The 20,594-nt window shown below is 44.5% G+C and overlaps 1 long non-coding RNA gene across 1 annotated transcript; it reads right to left on the bottom strand.

The window, feature by feature from the left end:
* Window positions 1-6,674: 6,674 nt before the first annotated feature.
* On the bottom strand, window positions 6,675-14,563 carry LOC135559694 (uncharacterized). Its single transcript, XR_010458543.1, has 3 exons — window positions 14,475-14,563; window positions 14,075-14,186; window positions 6,675-7,436 (listed from the first exon to the last, which is right to left on the bottom strand). It is a non-coding gene; the product is annotated as an uncharacterized LOC135559694 (long non-coding RNA).
* Between the last annotated feature and the right edge of the window lie 6,031 nt (window positions 14,564-20,594).

Genomic DNA, 20,594 nt, shown 5'->3' with positions numbered 1-20,594 from the left:
AAAGAAACAGAGACGCTATATAGGCCTATGTGAGAACATATTGGTGCTTTTGATGCCATCATGCCTCTTCTCTGTGTATTTGCTGATGGTGTCGAATACAGACAGCCGAAAGTGCATAAACAAGGCAGCGCATGTTTCATTTGTGTAGGCCTACTTCCCCAGAAACCCCCTCACTCCATCCTCTTTCCGTCTGACTGGCACACGTTCGGGACCGCATCCTGTTTGCTGGCTGGATTATACTGGAGGTGTGAATATACCAGCCCAGCCGAATATACAGCGAGAAGGGGGAGCAGATAGCCTGGCAGATGTGTACCAACCGGTTACAGGACGCCCCCAACACCACCTGTTCCCCATCACGGTTTTATGTACACTGATCAAATGGCAGAGGTCGACAACGAGGTCATTACAATCTCTGTCCTTCTTTTACGCACTCACATTTAACCCGCTGTGGCACCTGAGAGATGGATTTGTTTGGTAATATGCCTGATGTCCTTAATTAGAATTTACATTCCAGTCTCAATCATTTCTGACTCGAGTGTAAATGTCGTGAAACAAACCAGAACAAATGCGCTGAATGGAGTATGGACATCCTGTCTCCCGCGCTCTCCTTGGACCACTGCTCGCTTTATCAAGTCCAGACATCGAGACGGAATTTTGTTTCTCAAGAACAACTCAGAAAAAAGGAAAGTTCCTCACTGATTAGTTCACTTTTATAGAGCGTCGTCAGAAATACGATGACTCATTTTATTTTACCCTTGATAAAATCCTTAATATGACTCTTGGAGGAGGTGGATATTATTTAGCCTAATGATGGAAAAAATAATAAGATGCCAGTGATTGAATAGCCATGCCAGTGTTTATAAATTAAACGTATACATGATGAAATATAAATCGGTCATATTCAGCACTAATCATCTACACGGACACATTATGAGGTCAATTGAAACCAGAATGTGTCTCGCGGAAGACCCTTTTACTGCCTCCAATTTGGTTCTTAATGGAAACTGACAGAGCAACAAAACGGTAAGGGATGATGTCTTTATAGCTACTGTTATGCTGATGTTGATAATGATGGTAATAAGACCAACCAAGCCTACATGACTTGGTGTTGTCAGGCTAATTCTTGTGTTACTCCTAGCAATGGAAAGTAGAGAATAGCCACTCAACATTTAAATTGCGGTCTGGTTAGAATGAATGTTTATTCATGTATAAACGCTCGGAATCAATACGCAAACACTTCCGAAACGGCTAAATGAAAGTGGACGGGGGTGCGAATGAAATTGGTGCTCCTGGTTGTCTTTTGCTCACAATCCATTTTCGAGGGTTCCCTAGATGGAGAGTGTGAGTCTAATTATTGCCCTCCATGCAATTAGCGACCAGAAGCCATTGGCATGGAAACGTGGGGAGGAGGGGGACACAACACCACTTGTCTTTGACACCTCGGATCCAACTGTGATATCTCTCACTTTAGGCTTGTACAATTGCGTTACTCCAAGTCGTCACTGTAGCAGCCTGCTGTATATATCTGATATTATATAGTAGTTTAGGCCTAGTCTTGATTCTCTAATGTTACCAGACCGTTGTGTCCGTTATACAACTCGGCCTAAACGTTGGCGCCAAAATAATAACTCACTGACACCTACAGTACTGTATGTAACGTTCAGGGTCTATGTGGGTCTGTTCTTCTCTACAGCTGTTCCCGTGTTGCTTACAGATCTGCTCCCCCCTCGATAAGCAAACACCAGGCTTGAATCACCCCCCGACAGAAACCTCATTACTGAGTGCCTTTGAATTCTGCATTACCCCTTCTAATTTTGTTTATAAGAGTGAGATTACTTCCACACTTTATTTTAAGCGGCTTTGGAAAGTTGATAGTTCTCAAGAGTCGAGAACCCAGTGATAACTGGCCGCAGTACACACATTTTTATTCCTGCGGTAAATACCTCAACCATTAAACATCAACACAGTCATCAAGATTAGTGTTTCGGGGGGCGACAGTGTAACAGCGCATTTGACTCACAGACCAACCGTCTCTTCCGAATTATTCCACTGATACTGACGCAGTCTTTTGTGCGCAATTATGTTCCCTGAAGATGCGTGACAAGTAGCACGTCAATGAATTAAATTATTGGCCCAGCCCAACAACTACTCGGTGGACATCTTGTTTTCTCCTCTCCACAGGTACAAACGGCTCTTCCCGTGATTGATGGTTGTTTTAATTTGGTGGATTAAAAAAAAAATGTACAATGTGATTTACAACTTGGGTGGTCTGACCAAATGATTGGATTGTCCTTTCCAGAACATGCAAAAAGCAGAAAAAGAGAAAACAGACAGATCATGGAGAGACAAGATGGGGCAGAGTGAGTAACACACACACACACCACTGGATAAATGTACTTTACCACTTGTCTTTGTGACCCAGTGTTAACACTGGTAGTGTCACTGCCACTGGCTCCCACACCTCACATCCTCACACACACCGCCACCATCCGTATCAACCCTACTGTCCTACCATCAACCCCCACACCAAAATGTGGGACCCCCAGTGAGAAATCCTCCTCCTCCTCCTACAGACAGCCCGGGCCCAGCCCCAAACCTCTGGGGGTTGTGTAGCTGAGAGGAAGCCCAGCGTCCTGGGGAGAAAGTAAACTACTGGGTCACAATCACACTGATGAGAAAGTCAGAGTTCTTCAGAGATGAGAAATTAGTCATGGAAATAGTCATCCAAAGATCAAACTCATCCCAAATGGCTTTCTCCTATCATAAAGCAGAAGAATGGCCCTTCCATCTCACACGTTTATCCCACATTTTTCACACAGTGTCATCACCAACCTTATAAAAACCTATTTGTAATGTGACGTGGTAGTAGTTTGCTCCTATCACCAGCGGGTAGAGGCCCATCATTGTACAAGGTACTATAATCTGTCCTCCACATGTCACTCTGCCCCAGCCCCCTTCCCCTCTTGCCCAGGATGGCAAGCTGCTCCTGGGCTGAGGCTGAAGCCTAGACCTGCTTCGGCCAAGGAGGCCAGAGTGGAGCAGGACGACCCAAAACTGGACACCAGCCCAGAGTGAGAATCTGACACCGCCAGCTCCTCAAACTTCTGGATGACCGCCCGTACAGACTGGAAGGGCACGTCTCTGCGCCAGCGACCCCCACCAGTGGACGCGGCGGACACTCGGCTGAGGAAGATGTGGGGTGGAGGGGGTAGGCCACAGCGGAGCCTCAGCCTGCCCTGGCCCAGCCCCAGAGCGGGACGCACCCCAGCGTTGCTGAAGCGAGTGGGCAGTAAGGGCTCCCGACGGCTATCGTACACAGTGGAGAAGGACAAGCCCCGCCTTTCAAGCCACCAGCCGCAAGCATCGTCCAATGAGCTCACTCCTGTATGGAAAATAGGAATGGAACTTATGTCTTTAAATATTGTGCGAATAAACATTGCAATGTCATTATGAAACGGGGTGGTCTTTATGCCCGACTTTTTCTGCACTCAACAAAGCTACATAGTTGTTGCCTCGTTTGGCCTGACTAAAACATGTTGATTGGAGCAGGAACAAAATGTCCCCCAGGCACCTACAGTGTTTCCCCTATATGCATTTAGTACCGGCAGTGCATGGCAGCCACTTGTACTTAAAAACAAAACGTTGTTATATGTATTCCCCAGGAAGACCCCATGAAGACTGTAGTTGTTAGTTTACTATGGTATAAAAATCGTAGTAAGAAAAACAATATACTATAGTAATTACTGTAGTGTTTTTGCAGACTGTAAAATACTTGTGGAACCCTAATGGACAAAACATTTAAAGAGCAAATTCTCCATAACCTATACAGTAGGTAGGTAGAACTGAGGTCTGAATGGACAGTCAGCTTCTGCTCTTTTCTATGTAGGGAACACAATAATATTGGTGCCACCCATAAGAGAGAAACATCTCTCACTTATGGGTGGAACAAATTGGGATATAGGAGGGGAATGTGCTGGGTATATGCAACTGAAATACTGTAGTATATACTATAGTAATTACAGTAGTGTTTTTGCAAAGATTACTGTAGTATTTACTGGAGTGTTTGTGGTCTGTAGTATACTGTAGTATTTACAATAGTATACTACAACATTCTATAGTAAGTACTGTAGCATTCTATAGTAAACCGTAGTATTCTTTTCATGTGGGATAGGCACGAGTGAGCAATAATATGTGAAATATCAATGCTGTTCCCATCCCATGTTCGGTCGACAGTGCCAGTCATCCTGGTCAACAACCACTAATACGTATTTGGCCTGACTCTCTACAGTTAATGATGAAGCTGCACATTTCTGTCATATTTGATTCAAATCAACAGATTGTTTATGGCTTATTGCTGGGCCAAATTATTAGAGTTTCTGTTGTTTACAGAGAGCAGATGTCAATATGCCTTGTCAGCCAAAATGAAATTGTTAAAGAAACTATTTAATTGCTAGTGGTTTGGCCAAGCGCTGGGAAATCCATGCTGACATCCTGTTCACCACCGGGTGGCACCACAGAGCAGAGTTAAAGGACGTGAATGAACTTTATGTAGGACAGAGCCTGTGTCATGTATGCCCTAGGGACAATATTATGAGTGTGTGGGAGTATTTGCACAAGGCTGCCTGTATGTATTTGTAGGCTACAACCGCCACATGATTATGTGTAAGAAATGTAGCCCATCTGTCAGTAGAAATATATCAGCATGCCAGAGGCTAAGAGTATTATTATCAAAGCAGTGATTTGTACTTGTTCTGCCACTACCATTAACTCATGGCCAGGTGGAGTAGAGTGCACATCCTCACCTATCCTATACAGAGTGCTGTTGCAGACATCCACCTCCCAGTAAAACTGACCCCTGACGATGACCACGTCCCCACACACCTGAGGGAGGAGCTGAGGGGCAGACTCCTGGGATACTGAACCAGTGACCCTGTTGCTATGGTGACGAGAGGGTAGTGACGGAGGGCTTGGTCCGTGGAAGGTCACAGTGAGGGAGGAGGTGGAGGGATAGAGCAGCAGGGATCCAGGGTGAACGTCAGACCTGGGAAGGGAGAGATTAGGACAAAAGAGAAGGTGAAACCTGATTTACTCTAATCAGGGGCATTGTAATTAATAAGATGTGTATTTGTACTCTTCTTCTACACCAGTGAAGGATGCTGAGGGGAGGATGGCTCATAATCATTTCTGGAATGGAGTAAATGGAATGGTATCAACCACTTGGTTTTTATGTGTTTGATTTGATACCATTCACTCCATTCTATCCATTATTATGAGCCATCCTTCCGTCAGCAGCCTCCACTGTTCTATACAGTATATCAATACATTCTTGGATAAAGTCTTGCATTGGACTCACTGACAGACTGTTCCATCTCTTCCTCTTGTAGTTCTATAGCCCCCTCCAGTGGTGAGCCTGTATCCATGCATACACAGAGAACAGAGTTAAAACAGCCCACAAAACAGTTGGCGCCCTTTAAAGCATGTAGGGATGTAAGCATGCCAGATTATCCTTGACCCATTTATTCTCATTTTCCCATGACGTTTACCAGTATTTAGAGGAACCAGAAACCCAACACTGAAGAAACAGAGTAACCACAACAACAATAACTATCTGGCATGCCTCCCAGTTTAAACATGGAGCCTGCAGAATGTGTCTGACCTAGACTAACTGCCAAGCACAGGAGGTTGGTGGCACTTTAATTGGGGAGGGCGGGCTCGTGGTAATGGCTGGAGCGGAATGGTGGCAAATACATCAAACACATGGTTTCTATGTGGTTCACATGGTTTCTATGTGGTTCACATGGTTTCTATGTGGTTCACATGGTTTCTATGTGGTTCACATGGTTTCTATGTGATTCACATGGTTTCTATGTGTTTGATGCCATTCCATTTGCTGTTCCACCCATTATTGTTAGCTGTCTTCCCCTCAGCAGCCTCCACTGCTGCCAAGGTGCCATTTCACTCACCATATGCAGCAGTGCTCTGGTCCTTGACATCCCCTGTGTCCCTGAACAATGGATTCCCCTGCAGGTGGGATTAGTGGGGTGGGAAAGAATGGGAAGGTGAGTCAGGGAGGGTTCAGTCACTGGGTCACTTGGAGGGTGTGACCTATATTCATCCGAAGATAGAATAGGGCCATGGGACCAGATTGAGCATCCATAAGACTTGTGTGCCTCTCACTTGTCTAAAACAAAGATGTCTAACTATCCTACCTGAAAAGAAAATAAGCTTCCTTACCTGTGAGAAGGCCTTCGTCCCTCCTTCCGCCTGTTCCCCAGCTCTACTGGCTGTCCACCCAGGGGTCAGGGTGGGGTCGGGAGGCAGGCAGGCAGCAGGTGGCAGAAGCCCACTCCCAGCATGGCAGCTCCACAGAGTGGCAACAGCAAGGGCACAAAACGTCAGACATAGGGGGACTGATAGAGCGGTGGTGGGCAGAACGGGTGCCACCTTGGGAAGCATGGCACACCCCTTCCTCACTTAGTACACATCGCCCTGCCCCCTCCCCACCCCCGACACAGCGCCCACACAGGGTATGGGAAGCATGGCACACCCCTTCCTCACTTAGTACACATCGCCCTGCCCCCTCCCCACCCCCGACACAGCGCATGGGAAGCATGGCACACCCCTTCCTCACTTAGTACACATCGCCCTGCCCCCTCCCCGACACAGCGCCCACACAGGGTATGGGAAGCATGGCACACCCCTTCCTCACTTAGTACACATCGCCCTGCCCCCTCCCCACCCCCGACACAGCGCCCACACAGGGTATGGGAGCATGGTAGGAGAAGGGCAACGTCAAAATCATGATGACCCTTTTATTCTCCCTTCTGTTCCTCCTCTTGTTCCTCCTCCTCACCCTGTCGCTTGTCGTTCTTTTGGAGTGTTCCGTCAAGACAGGGTGGTGTCTTTCGCATTATTGACAGATGTTGAGTTCAATGCATTTATAGCTCAAATTCATCCTATCACCCTTGTCATGCAATTATTTTTTAGTCTTCACCAAAACAAAGGTCAGCATAGTCAACATGTAATGTTGACGATTCAAATAGTGAGGGGGCCATCCCTGAATCACGTATTTTCTATGGGCTGATGCAATGTAACATGTGCAGCCACAGTATCCTATTAACCATTATTCCCGAGAGCCTTGGCCAGCACAAAAGATCCTCCTCAGAAACACACAATGAGGAGAGATCCCCACTGTACAGTCATCCTTTTCTAGCACATATCAAAGAGATTTTTCCTCAACAGATCACAACTCTGGTAAATGAAAGATCCTCTTCTTTGACAGACCAAAGATGTCCCCCACACAGGTGGATGATACAGCAGGCTGCATTCACAGAGGGCTCCACTCGATGAAGGGTGAGACGTTAGACATATTCCTGTCCTTTTCTCCCACCTCGCTCTTCCATCTATCTCCATCTGCTGATGTTGAGCATGCTGTGCTACGTAGGTTGGCAAGGCAGACAGAGGAAGAGAAAGGAAGTGAGAGAGAGATTGAGGGAAGCAGCCTTTTATTAGACACTGCTTGGCATTGCCATGGTTATGGCCTTACGCAAAGACACCAGTAAGGCTGGCCCACTGAGCACACAAACACACACTAGGGATTAATGTAATGGTCACACACACACATATAAACACACACACACAAGGAATTAATGTAATGGTCACACACACACACACTAGGGATTAATGTAATGGTCACACACACACACACACACACACTAGGGATTAATGTAATGGTCACACACAGACACTAATTTGTCATGCAAACCTTTTCCTTAATCTTCCCCTCTCTCCGTGTCTCCTGCTGTACTACGTGAATTATGTGAAAGGGTTTTTGCTACATGATGGGAATATAAAGATCTGCCACAGCTCCATCACCGTGGTTACACTTTCTGTCTCCATATGGGCTGGTGGGGCCATTGTTCCCTGGGCCACTCCACAACACCAGGGCCAGCTCAAAGTGGGCTTCTGGGGTGAAAGTGTGCAGGACGAAGGAGGGGTAGGAGGAGGATAGAATGGAGACAGGACGATAAATAGGGAGCTCAGTTGGTAGAGCATGACGCTTGCAATGCCAGGACAGTGGGTTTGATTCCTAGGACCACCCGTAGGTAAAAATGTATGCACCCATTTGGATAAAAGTGACATTCATATATATATACACTGCTCAAAAAAATAAAGGGAACACTAAAATAACACATCCTAGATATGAATGAATTAAATATTCTTATTACATACTTTTTTCTTTACATAGTTGAATGTGCTGACAACAAAATCACACAAAAATTATCAATGGAAATCAAACTTATCAACCCATGGAGGTCTGGATTTGGAGTCACACTCAAAAATTAAAGTGGAAAACCACACTATAGGCTGATCCAACTTTGATGTAATGTCCTTAAAACAAGTCAAAATGAGGCTCAGTAGTGTGTGTGGCCTCCACATGCCTGTATGACCTCGCTACAACACCTGGGCATGCTCCTGATGAGGTAGCGGATGGTCTCCTGAGGGATCTCTTCCCAGACCTGGACTAAAGCATCCGCCAACTCCTGGACAGTGTGGTGCAACGTGGCGTTGGTGGATGGAGCGAGACATGTTGTCCCAGATGTGCTCAATTGGATTCAGTTCTGGGGAACGGGGCGGGCCAGTCCATAGCATCAATGCCTTCCTCTTGCAGGAACTGCTGACACACTCCAGCCACATGAGGTCTAGCATTGTCCTGCATTAGGAGGCACCTAGGGCCAACCGCACCAGCATATGGTCTCACAAGGGGTCTGAGGATCATCTCGGTACCTAATGGCAGTCAGGCTACCTCTGGCGAGCACATGGAGGGCTGTGCGGCCCCCCCAAAGAAATGCCACCCCACACCATGACTGACCCACCGCCAAACCGGTCATGCTGGAGGATGTTGCAGGCAGCAGAATGTTCTCCAGACTGTCACATGCTCAGTGTGAACCTGCTTTCATCTGTGAAGAGCACAGGGCGCCAGTGGCGAATTTGCCAATCTTGGTGTTCTCTGGCAAATGCCAAACGTCCTGTACGGTGTTGGGCTGTAAAGCACAACCCCCACCTGTGGACGTCGGGCCCTCATACCACCCTCATGGAGTCTGTTTCTGACCGTTTGAGCAGACAAATGCACATTTGTGGCCTGCAGGAGGTCATTTTGCAGGGCTCTGGCAGTGCTCCTCCTGCTCCTCCTTGCACAAAGGCAGAGGTAGCGGTCCTGCTGCTGGGTTGTCGCCCTCCTACGGCCTCCTCCACGTCTCCTGATGTACTGGCCTGTCTCCTGGTAGCGCCTCCATGCTCTGGACACTACGCTGACAGACACAGCAAACCTTCTTGCCACAGCTCGCATTGATGTGCCATCCTGGATGAGCTGCACTACCTGAGCCACTTGTGTGGGTTGTAGACTCAGTCTCATGCTACCACTAGAGTGAAAGCACCACCAGCATTCAAAAGTGACCAAAACATCAGCCAGGAAGCATAGGAACTGAGAAGTGGGCTGTGGTCACCACCTGCAGAACCACTCCTTTATTGGGGGTGTCTAGCTAATTGCCTATAATTTCCACCTGTTGTCTATTCCATTTGCACAACAGCATGTGAAATGTGCTTCCTAAGTGGACAGTTTGATTTCACAGAAGTGTGATTGACTTGGAGTTACATTGTGTTGTTGAAGTGTTCCCTTTATTTTTTTGAGCAGTATATATATATAGAGCCGTCATACCGCTCAGGAAGGAGATGCTTTGTGTCTCCTAGAGATTAACGTACTGTGGTGCGAAAAGTGCAAATCATTCCCAGAACAACAGCAAAGGACCTTGTGAAGATGCTGGAGGAAACGGGAACAAAAGTATCTTTATCCACAGTAAAATGAGTCCTATATCGACGTAACATGAGAGGCCGCCCAGTAAGGAACGAGCCACTGCTCCAAAATCACCGTAAAAAAGGCCAGACTACAGTTTGCAATTGTACATGGGGACAAAGATCGTACTTTTTGGAGAAATGTCCTCTGGTCTGATGAAACAAAAATAGAACTGTTTGGACATAACGGCAAGCCGAAGAACACTAGCATCATGTTGTGGAGGTGCTTTGCTGCAGGAGGGACTGGTGCACTTCACAAAATAGATGGCATCATGAGGTGGGACAATTATGTGGATATATTGAAGCAACATCTCAAGACATCAGTCAGGAAGTTAATGCTTGGTCGCAAATGGGTCTTCCAAATGGACAATGACCCCAAGCATACTTCCAAAGTTGTGGCACAATGGCTTAAGGACAACAAAGTCATGGTATTGGTGTGGCCACCACAAAGCCCTGACCTCAATCCTATAGACAATTTGTGGGCAGAATTGAAAAAGTGTATGTGAGCAAGGAGGCCTACAAACCTGACTCAGTTACACAAGCTCTGTCAGGAGGAATGGGCCAAAATTCACCCAACTTATTGTGGGAAGCTTATGGAATGCTACCCAAAACGTTTGACCCAAGTTAAACAATTTAAAGGCAGTGCTACCAAATACTAATTGAGTGTAAGTAAACTTCTAACCCACTGGGAATGTGATTACAGAAATAAAAGCTGAAATAAATCATTCTCTCTACTATTATTCTGACATTTCACATTCTTAAAATAAAGGTGTGATCCTAACTGACCTAAAATAAGGAATTGTTACGTGGATTAAATGTCAGGAATTGTGAAAGAGTTTAAATGTATTTGGCTAAGGTGTATGTAAACTCGGACTTCAACTGTGTATATAAACTCAGCAAAAAAGAAACGTCCCTTTTTCAAGACCCTGTCTTTTAAAGATCATTCATAAAAATCCAAATAACTTCACAGATCTTAATTGTAAAGGATTTAAACACTTGTTTCCCATGCTTGTTAAATGAACCATAAACAATTTAATGAATATGCACCTGTGGAACGGTTGTTAAGACACTAACAGCTTACAGACGGTAGGCAATTAAGGTCATTGTTGTGAAAATGTAGGACACTAAAGAGGCCTTTCTACTGACTCTGAAAAACACACAAAAAAAGATGGTCAGGGTGCTTGCTCATCTGCGTAAACGTGCCTTAGGCATGCTGCAAGGAGGCATGAGGACTGCACATGTGGCCAGGGCAATAAATTGCAATGTCAGTACTGTGAGACGCCTAAGACAGCGCTACAGGGAGACAGGACGGACAGCCGATTGTCCTCGCAGTGGCAGACCACGTGTAACACCTGCACAGGATCGGTACACCTGAACATCACACCTGCGGGACAGGTACAGGATGGCAACAACAACTGCCCGAGTTACACCAGGAACGCACAATCCCTCCACCAGTGCTCAGACTGTCCGCAATAGGCTGAGAGAGGCTGGACTGAGGGCTTTTAGGCCTGTTGTAAGGCAGATCCTCACCAGACATCACCGGCAACAACGTCGCCTATGGGCACAAACCCACCGTCGCTGGACCAAACAGGACTGGCAGAAAGTGCTCTTCACTGACGAGTCGCGGGTTTGTCTCACCAGGGGTGATGGTCGGATTCGTGTTTATCGTCGAAGAAATGAGCGTTACACTGAGACCTGTACTCTGAAGCAGGATTGATTTGGAGGTGGAGAGTCAGTCATGGTCTGGGGCGGTCTGTCATCGGACTGAGCTTGTTGTCATTACAGGCAATCTCAACGCTGTGCGTTACAGGGAAGACATCCTCCTCCCTTATGTGGTACCCTTTCCTGCAGGCTCTGCTGCTCATTCTGTGCTTGATTTCCTGCAAGACAGGAATGTCAGTGTTCTGCCATGGCCAGCGAAGAGCCCAGATTTGAATCTTATTAAGCATGTCTGGGACCTGTTGGATCAGAGGGTGAGGGCTAGGGCCATTCCTCCCAGAAATGTCCGGGAACTTGCAGGTGCCTTCGGCGGAAGAGTGGGGTAACATCTCACAGCAAGAACTGGCAAATCTGGTGCAGTCTATGAGGAGGAGATGCACCGCAGTACTTAATACAGATGGTGGCCACACCAGATACTGACTGTTACTTTTGATTTTGACCCCCCCTTTGTTCAGGGACACATTGTTCCATTTCTGTTAGTCACATGTCTGTGGAACTGTGACAGTTTATGTCTCAGTTATTGAATCTTGTTATGTTCATACAAATATTTACACATGTTAAATTTGAAGAAAATAAACGCAGTTGAAGTTTCTTTTTGCTGAGTTTACACACACACAAAAGTTGGGACACACCTATTCATTCAGGATTTTTTCTTTATTTTACTATTTTCTACATTGTAGAATAATAGTGAAGACATCAAAACTATGACATAACACATATGGAATCTAGCAGTAACCCCCCAAAAAGTGTTAAAGAAATCTAAATATATTTTATATTAGAGATGCTTTCAAGAAACCACCCTTTGCCTTGATGACAGCTTTGCACACTCTTGGCTTTCTCTTAACCAACTTCATGACGTAGTCACCTGGAATGCATTTCAATTAACAGGTGTACCTTGTTAAAAGTTCATTTGTGTAATTTCTTTCCTTCTTAATGCGTTTGAGCCAATCAGTTGTGTAGTGACTAGATAGGGGTGGTACATAGAAGATAGCCCTTTTTGGTAAAATACCAAGTTCATATTATGGCAAGAACAGCTCAAATAAGCAAAGAGAAACGACAGTCCATCATTCATTACTTTAAGACATGAAGGTCAGTCAATCTGGAAAATGTCAAGAAGTTTGAAAGTTTCTTCAAGTGTCGTCGCAAAAACCACAATGCACTATGATGAAACTGGCTCTCATAAGGACCGCTACAAGAAAGGAAGACCCAGAGTCACCACTGCTGCAGAGGATAAGTTCATGAAAAAGTCACCAGCCTCAGAAATTGCAGCCCAAATAAATGATTCACAGAGTTCAAGTGTCAGACACATCAACATCAACTGTTCAGAGGAGACTGCTTGAATCAGGGCTTCATAGTCAAATTGCTGCAAAGAAACCAGTACAAGCAGATGCCAATAATAAACATTTTGGTTCCAACAGCTGTGTCTTTGTGAGATGCAGAGTAGGTAAACGGAGAAGGAGGTGTGGGGGTGTGGGGGTGCTTTGTTGGTGACACTGTCAGTGATTTATTTAGAATTCAAGGCACACTTAACCAGCATAGCCACCAGAGCATTCTGCAGCGATACGCCATCCCATCTGGTTTGCGCTTAGTGGGACTATCATTTGTTTTTCCAACAGGAAAATCACCCAAAAAACACCTCCAGGCAGTGTAAGGGCTATTTGACCAAGGAGAGTGATGGATTGCTGCATCAGATGACATAGCTTCCACAATCATACGACCTCAACCCAATTGAGAAGGTTTGGGATGAGTTGGACCGCAGAGTGAAGGAAAAGCAGCCAACAATGCTCAGCATATGTGGGAACTCCTTCAAGACTGTTGGAAAAGCATTCCTCATGAAGCTGGTTGGGAGAATGCCAAGAGTGTGTAAAGCTGTCATCAAGGCAAAGGGTGGCTACTTTGAAGAATATAACATATTTTGATTTAACTTTTTTGGTTACTACATGATTCCATGTTTTATGTCATAGTTTTGATGTCTTCACTATTATTCTACAATGTAGAAAATAGTTTTTAAAAAATAAAGAAAAACCCTTGAATGAATGTGTCTCCAGACTGGTTATTATAGGAGGACTGCTGTGGCTGGGTAGATGTAGGGGGCTTATCTCACCACGGAACTATTCCTAGTGCCTTTTACTTTAACCACCAAACACTGCTTTTTAATCTAATCTTGATATCAGGATAATTCACAGTGTGTGGCGGGAGTTGGAGTGGGGTGAATGAGAGTACATAGTGTTCACCAAACCAGCATGCAGTATGCACAATGTCCAAAGGCCATTTCTTAGCAAGCAAAATCCAGTGTTGTAGATTAGGCAATAGCCTCTATACATCCAGATACATTATCAATATTCTAGTGATTAGATTATCTATTGACTCATGAAAAGAAATGGAGGTTGCCTAGGCCTACTCAAAGGGATAATGGAAATATAGGAAATAAGAGATTATGAACAGATAATCATATTATTTTATATTTTACTTTGAGCAACAAAAAAAAGAAGAAAAAACATACCGGTTTGTCTTGTTCCTTTCAGATTTGTTTTCCCGTGCACGTATCTCATTTCATACTGCTTTTGGGAGAGTTGTACCGTTTATGTGCACACCGTTGACAGGAGGATGGCCAGCTGTCAAACATTAACGCCAGGGTAAATCAAATATGACGTTCAGTCCACATTTTTTGCGGTTGCCTAAAACGCATGTGAGTTGGATTCGATTAAATTGGTCATTTATTATTCCAACCTTCTACTTTCAAAAGAAATATTAATCAAAAGTTAGGCTAGGTTATCGTCACTCGCTCACTGGATATTATACGTTTTATGGGCATGTGAATCTACGGATTGCTATATTTCAGGAATCATAAACATTTCCGCACATTAGGTCCAATTGTTGGCACAACAAACAAAAAAACTCACCAAACAAAACAGGTTTCCAGAGGCACACGCCTAGGATAAACAGCTCAAGAAGGCACACGCCTAGGATAAACAGCTCAAGAAGGCACACGCCTAGGATAAACAGCTCAAGAAGGCACACGCCTAGGATAAACAGCTCAAGAAGGCAGACGCAAAGTGGGATTTGGTGACTATAAGTGACTTTAAACCTATATAACGGTGTCGCGAACTCCTATGATATCCCACCTGGAATAAATGGAACACGGGGACGAGCACCATGGAAGAAAAGGCCTTGATTGAAGGGCGTCATGCGCACAGGAGCGGGCTATGGCTTTAAGCAGTGGGTATCCAAATGCGCATTGCAGTAGTGCTATCATCATACTATACGAATACACATGCAATGTGAATTATTTATGTGTTTGTTTAATCGATCAGTTATCAGCGTGGTTTATTAGACCCCTCAAGTGATATTTTAGTAGAATAAGTATAGATTGATGAATAGTGATAATTTGACCCTTTCTGGCAATGTGATACACTAACATAAAATGTGACATACAAATGGGAACTCTGTGCATTATTCATTGATATGTGTTTCTTTAAGACTTTGTTGGGGGCCTAGCCCAAACCATGAAAAACAGCCCCAGATCATTATTCCTATTCCACCAGACTTTACCAAACTTTACAATATGCATTGGGGCAGGTAACTTTCTCCTGGCACCCGTCAAACCCAGATTCGTCCGTCAGACTGCCAGAAGGTGAAGTGAGATTCATCACAACAGAGAACGCGTTTCCACTGCTCCACAGTCCGATGGCGGCAAGCTTTACACCACTCCAGCCAACGCTTGGCATTGCGCATGGTGATCTAAGGCTTGTGTGCATCTACTCAGCCATGGAAACCCATTTCATGAAGCTCCCAACGAACAGTTATTGTGCTGACGTTGCTTCCTGAGGCACTTTGGAACTCGGAAGTGAGTGTTGCAACCGAGGACAGATGATTTTTACGTGCTGTGCCACTTCGCAGCTGAGCCGTTGTTGCTCCTTGATGTTTCCACTTCACAACAACAGCACTTACAGTTGACCGGGGCAGTTCTAGCAGGGCAGCTCTAGCAGGGCAGCTCTAGCAGGGCAGAAATTTGACGAACTGTCTTGTTGGAAAGGTGGCATCCTATGATGGTGCCACGTTGAAAGTCACTGAGCTCTTCAGTAAAGTATATTTTAAAATGTACCCCAATACATATTTTAGGAATGTGATTGATGCTCTTTTGTTTGTGCAAAACAATAGCCATTTTTAAGAAAAATATATTCATCACTTTAATTGTAAATATCCTATTCGTTATATTGTGATTTCGGGAGGTATTCAGACACCTTGACTTTTTCCACATTTTGTTATGTTACAACCTTATTCTAAAATGGATTAAATCCCCCCACCCCAAATCTGCACACAATACCACATAATGACAAAGCAAAAACTTTTTTTTAAAAACATTTTGGCAAATGTCTTAATGTTCAACTGAAATATCACATTTACATACATATTCAGACCCTTTACTCAGTACTTTGTTGAAGCACCTTTGGCAGTGATTACAGCTGGAGTCTTCTTGGGTATGATGCTACAAGCTTGGCACACCTGTATTTTGGGGAGTTTCTCCCATTCTTCTCTGCAGATCCTCTCAAGCTCTGTCAGGTTGGATGTGGAGCTTCGCTGCACAGCTATTTTCAGGTCTCTCCAGAGATGTTTGATCGGGTTCAAGTCCGGGCTCTGGCTGGGCCACTCAAGGACATTCAGAGACTTGTCCCGAAGCCACTCCTGTGTTGTCTTGGCTGTGTGCTTAGGGTCATTGTCCTGTTGGAAGGTGGACCTTGGCCCCAGTCTGAGGTCCTGAGGGCTCTGGAGCAGGTTTTCATCAAAGATCTCTGTGTACTTTGCTCCGTTCATCTTTCCCTCAAACCTGACTAGTCTCCCAGTCCTTGCCGCTGAAAAACATCCCACAGCATGATGTTGCCACCACCATGCTTCACCGTAGGGAGGTGCCAGGTTTCCTCCAGATGTGACACCTGGCATCAGGCCAAAGAGTTCAATCTTGGTTTCATCAGACCAGAGAATTTTGTTTTCTTATTTCTCATGTTCTAAAAGTGTTTAGGTGCCTTTTGGCAAACTCCAAGCGGGCTGTCATGTGCCTTTAACTGAGGAGTGGCTTCCCTCTGGCCACTCTACCATAAAGGCCTGATTGGTGAAGTGCTGTAAAGATGGTTGTCCTTTGGGAAGTTTCTCCCATCTCCACAGAGGAACTCTGGAACTCATTCAGAATGACCATCAGGTTCTCCCTGACCAAGGCCCTTCTCCCCCAATTGCTCAGTTTGATGGTTTGGCGGTCTTCGTGGTTCCAAACTTCTTCCATTTAAGAATGATGGAGGCCACTGTGTTCTTGGGGGCCTTCAATGCTGCAGAAATGTTTTGGTACCCTTCCCCAGATCTTTGCCCTGCCACAATCCTGTCTCGGGGGCTCTATGGACAATTCCTTTGACCTCATGGCTTGGCTTTTGCTTTGACATGCACTGTCAACTGTGGGACATTATATAGACAGGTGGGTGCCTTTCCAAATCATGTCCAATCAATTGAATTGATTGGTGGACTCCAATAAAGTTGTAGAATCATCTCAAGGATGATCAATGGAAACAGGATGCACCTGATCGCAATTGCAAGTCTCACAGCAAAAGGTCTGAATACTCAGGTATTTCCGTTTTATTTTAATGCATTTGTTACAATTTCTTAACCTGTTTTTGCTTTGGCATTCTTGGGTATTTTGTGTAGATTGATGAGAAAAAACAAAATGTTGAAAAAGTAAAGAAGTCTGAATACTTTCCTAATGCAATGTAATTATTTTGGGCTGATTTTGTGGTATGGGCCTATCGTTTTAAGATTTCACATTGAAATATGATGTTTAGACCAATAGAATTATAAACTTTCCACAGGGATATCAGAACATTTAACTTGGCATGCTTTTTATTATTGAGGAGAACTTATTGAAGCAAGAAGGATCCGTTCAGTGCACCAGAGTGTTGGGTAATCCATGGACCGTAATAATAAAACGCTCTTTTCTTAAGAAACAGTGTGAGACAACACTTGGCTTGGCTCCTGTGTTAAAGAAGTTGCCAAGAAGTGTCCAAAAAACACCCCATGTAATAGAGACATTAGGTGGAAACAACAGATTGTGTAAATGTGGTCAAATCTGCCTCTTTTAGAGCCACTGAACTGGTCTAGGAATATATGCTATCTTGATTGTAGTGTGGGACACATTTACCATTGTAATCCCAGCGTCTAAGTAATATCTGCTCTTCACTCCTTTAGGAATTCTGCTCCTGCTGTTGTGCGTGGTTTCTTTTGAGGTACCCAATGCCAAGACGAGACCAATCGACTTTGTGTGCAACGCACACGCCAGGAGAAACATGAACAACGTGAAGGACCTGGAGGTTTCCATGGTGAGAGACAGAAACTTGTCAATCACACAGAAATCCACACATTGTGTCTATCTTATCTGTTTTATGTACACTGAACAAAAATATAAATGCAACATGCAACAATTTCAAAGATTTGACTGAATTACAGTTGATATTTAAATGAATGAATTTGGTCCTTATGTATGGATTTCACCTTACTGGGAATACAGATATGCATCTGTTGGTCACAGATACTTCACCCTGTCGAAACGTTGGTGTTTATTTATCTGATAAATTACTGGGAGGTTATACATATGGAGTGTTCGACTCTCTTTGTTTTAATAGGTCACAGATACATTACCTTAAAAAAAAGGGGCTTACAATGGGCCTCAGGATCTCGTCACAGTATTTTTGTGCATTCAAATTGACATCGATAAAATGCAATCGTGTTCGTTGTCCATAGCTTATGCCTGCCCAACCATAACCCCACGTCCACCATGGGACACTCTGTTCACAGCGTTGACATCAGCAAACCACAAGCCCTCACGACACCATACACATGGTCTGTAGTTGTGAGTCCGGTTGGACTTACTGTCAAAAAACTTTGGAGGCGGCTTATTGTAGAGAAATTAACATTAAATTATCTGTCAATAGCTCTGGTGGACATTCTTGCAGTCAGCATTCCAATTGCATGCTCCCTAAAAAATTGAGACATCTGTGGCCTTTTGTTGTGTGACAAAACTGCACATTTTAGTGACCTTTTATTGTCCCCAGTACAAGGTGCACCTGCATAATGATCATGCTGTTTAATCAGCTTCTTGATATGCCACACCTGTCAGGTGGGTGTATTATCTTGGTGGAGAAATGCTCACTCAAATTTGAAACAAGCTTTTTGTGAGTATGGAAGATTTCTGGGATCTTTTATTTCAGCTCATGAAACATGGAACCAACACTTTACTTCACATTATATTTTTGTAAATATGTTTCTTTAATCCATCCAGGTTGACTGTAGTGGTTCAGACCAACTCCCCTCCTCCCTTCAGATACCCTGTGTCAGGATTCTAAAGGCATCCTGGGATCACAAATCTGTAAGCGTTTCTCTCTATAACACTTACATCTACAGTATAACGCTCTATAACACATAAAGTCAAAGTTGCAATTTGATTGTGTGTTTCTTTGTCTGTGTGTGTGTGTGTTTCTGTGTGTGTGTGTGTGTCCTTAGCTACAGCAGAAGCGTGCTGAGGTGAGAGGGGCTCTGGGAGTGTTGTTGGACGGTGTAGGGAGAGTGAGGAAAGAGACCAAACTCAGCTGTCAGTCATCTTTGCTGGAGAGACTTGAGCATGGAATCACAAACTACCTGCACATAGTCACCAAACTGGACATCAAGGTGAGACGACACACGCACGCACACACCCACTTTAATTCTTTCCAGACCTCTCTTTCCCTCCTCCTCTCTCCCCTCACAAACACTTGACTGTGTGTCTATTGGTCCACAGGGTGACTTGACAGAGCCAGAGCCAGGCTGTCCCAGCCAGCAGAGCCGGAGTCTGACCCAGGTGCTGCAGCTGTACGGCAGGCTGCTCCGGGGGAAGCTGGAGTGGCTCTCACTGGACCTCAGAGACAGCTGTCTGGACCAGAGATGATAACCTGGGATTTCTTTTATCCCTCTCCAGTATTATCAACGCTGAACTGGATGAGGTAGAATTCCCTAGTAGAGGCTGTCTGTACTACATGGCAGTGTTTTGCTGCCACCTGTATTTATTAATGGAGTTACATTACCCTCTTCTGGTCATATACAGTATGACATGGTGTTGTACCTGTTGCGGAGTAGTTGGGATCTGAGTAGGCTACAAAGTGCCTGCTTTTGATAGTAGCCATATCAGAGAGAGCAAGACCAAGACCAAAGAGACTGGACCTATGCTCTTATTAGATAAGACAATTCTAAAGACTTTTGCCCTGACTTTAATGTGCCTCTGTGCCAAATTGGAAGAAGACTATCAACAGTATTTTCAAAGGTGAATATCAACAGAGTAAAGGAAGCCTAACATGCATGGGATTTTCACAGCCATGTCAGGAGGGAAAGAAACATCCACGGTGGATGTATAGTTGGTTCAAATGGATTACTGCACTGGTTGGAAGAATGGAAGAGGAATGTAAATCAAAGGCATACTTTTGAAGAATGACTATTTTGGAAAAAGTTGAGCCAGATGACAATGAAAATGTCAAGAGGGAGAAAGAGTTTGTTGAATTCTATATGTAGCCTCTCTCTGTATATGATTGATATTAAAGTGTCCCTGTCAAAAAAACACATTTTGGACTATGTCATATCAATGCTTTAAATTACCCGAACGGCACCAGAACATCAAGATTAAATGTATTTTGAATCTTGTTCCAGTAATAAGGTGCATTAAAACTAAAAAGCAGATTTATCTAGCTCGTGGAGACCGAGGAACCTCAAGAGTCCACCAATCCTGTGAACGGGTTAGGCAACTCAGGTGTCTATACTTCAACAGCAAGGTTAGGCAAGACAGAAGTTTATGAAGTAGGCCCTTGTAAACAAAAAGGTAGCAATGTAGAAATCTACAGGTCTACAAAGTCCAGACAACCTTTAGATACAGGATGCAGTGATGACTATCAAAACTGTTACAGGTACCAAAACAAAGAGCACTATGGTAAATGGCATCTAAAGGTTTAAGAGTAGTAACA

This window comes from Oncorhynchus nerka, linkage group LG14 (assembly GCF_034236695.1).
Source record: "Oncorhynchus nerka isolate Pitt River linkage group LG14, Oner_Uvic_2.0, whole genome shotgun sequence".
Lineage (NCBI taxonomy): Eukaryota > Metazoa > Chordata > Actinopteri > Salmoniformes > Salmonidae > Oncorhynchus > Oncorhynchus nerka.
This window is presented reverse-complemented; position numbering and strand designations above follow the sequence as displayed.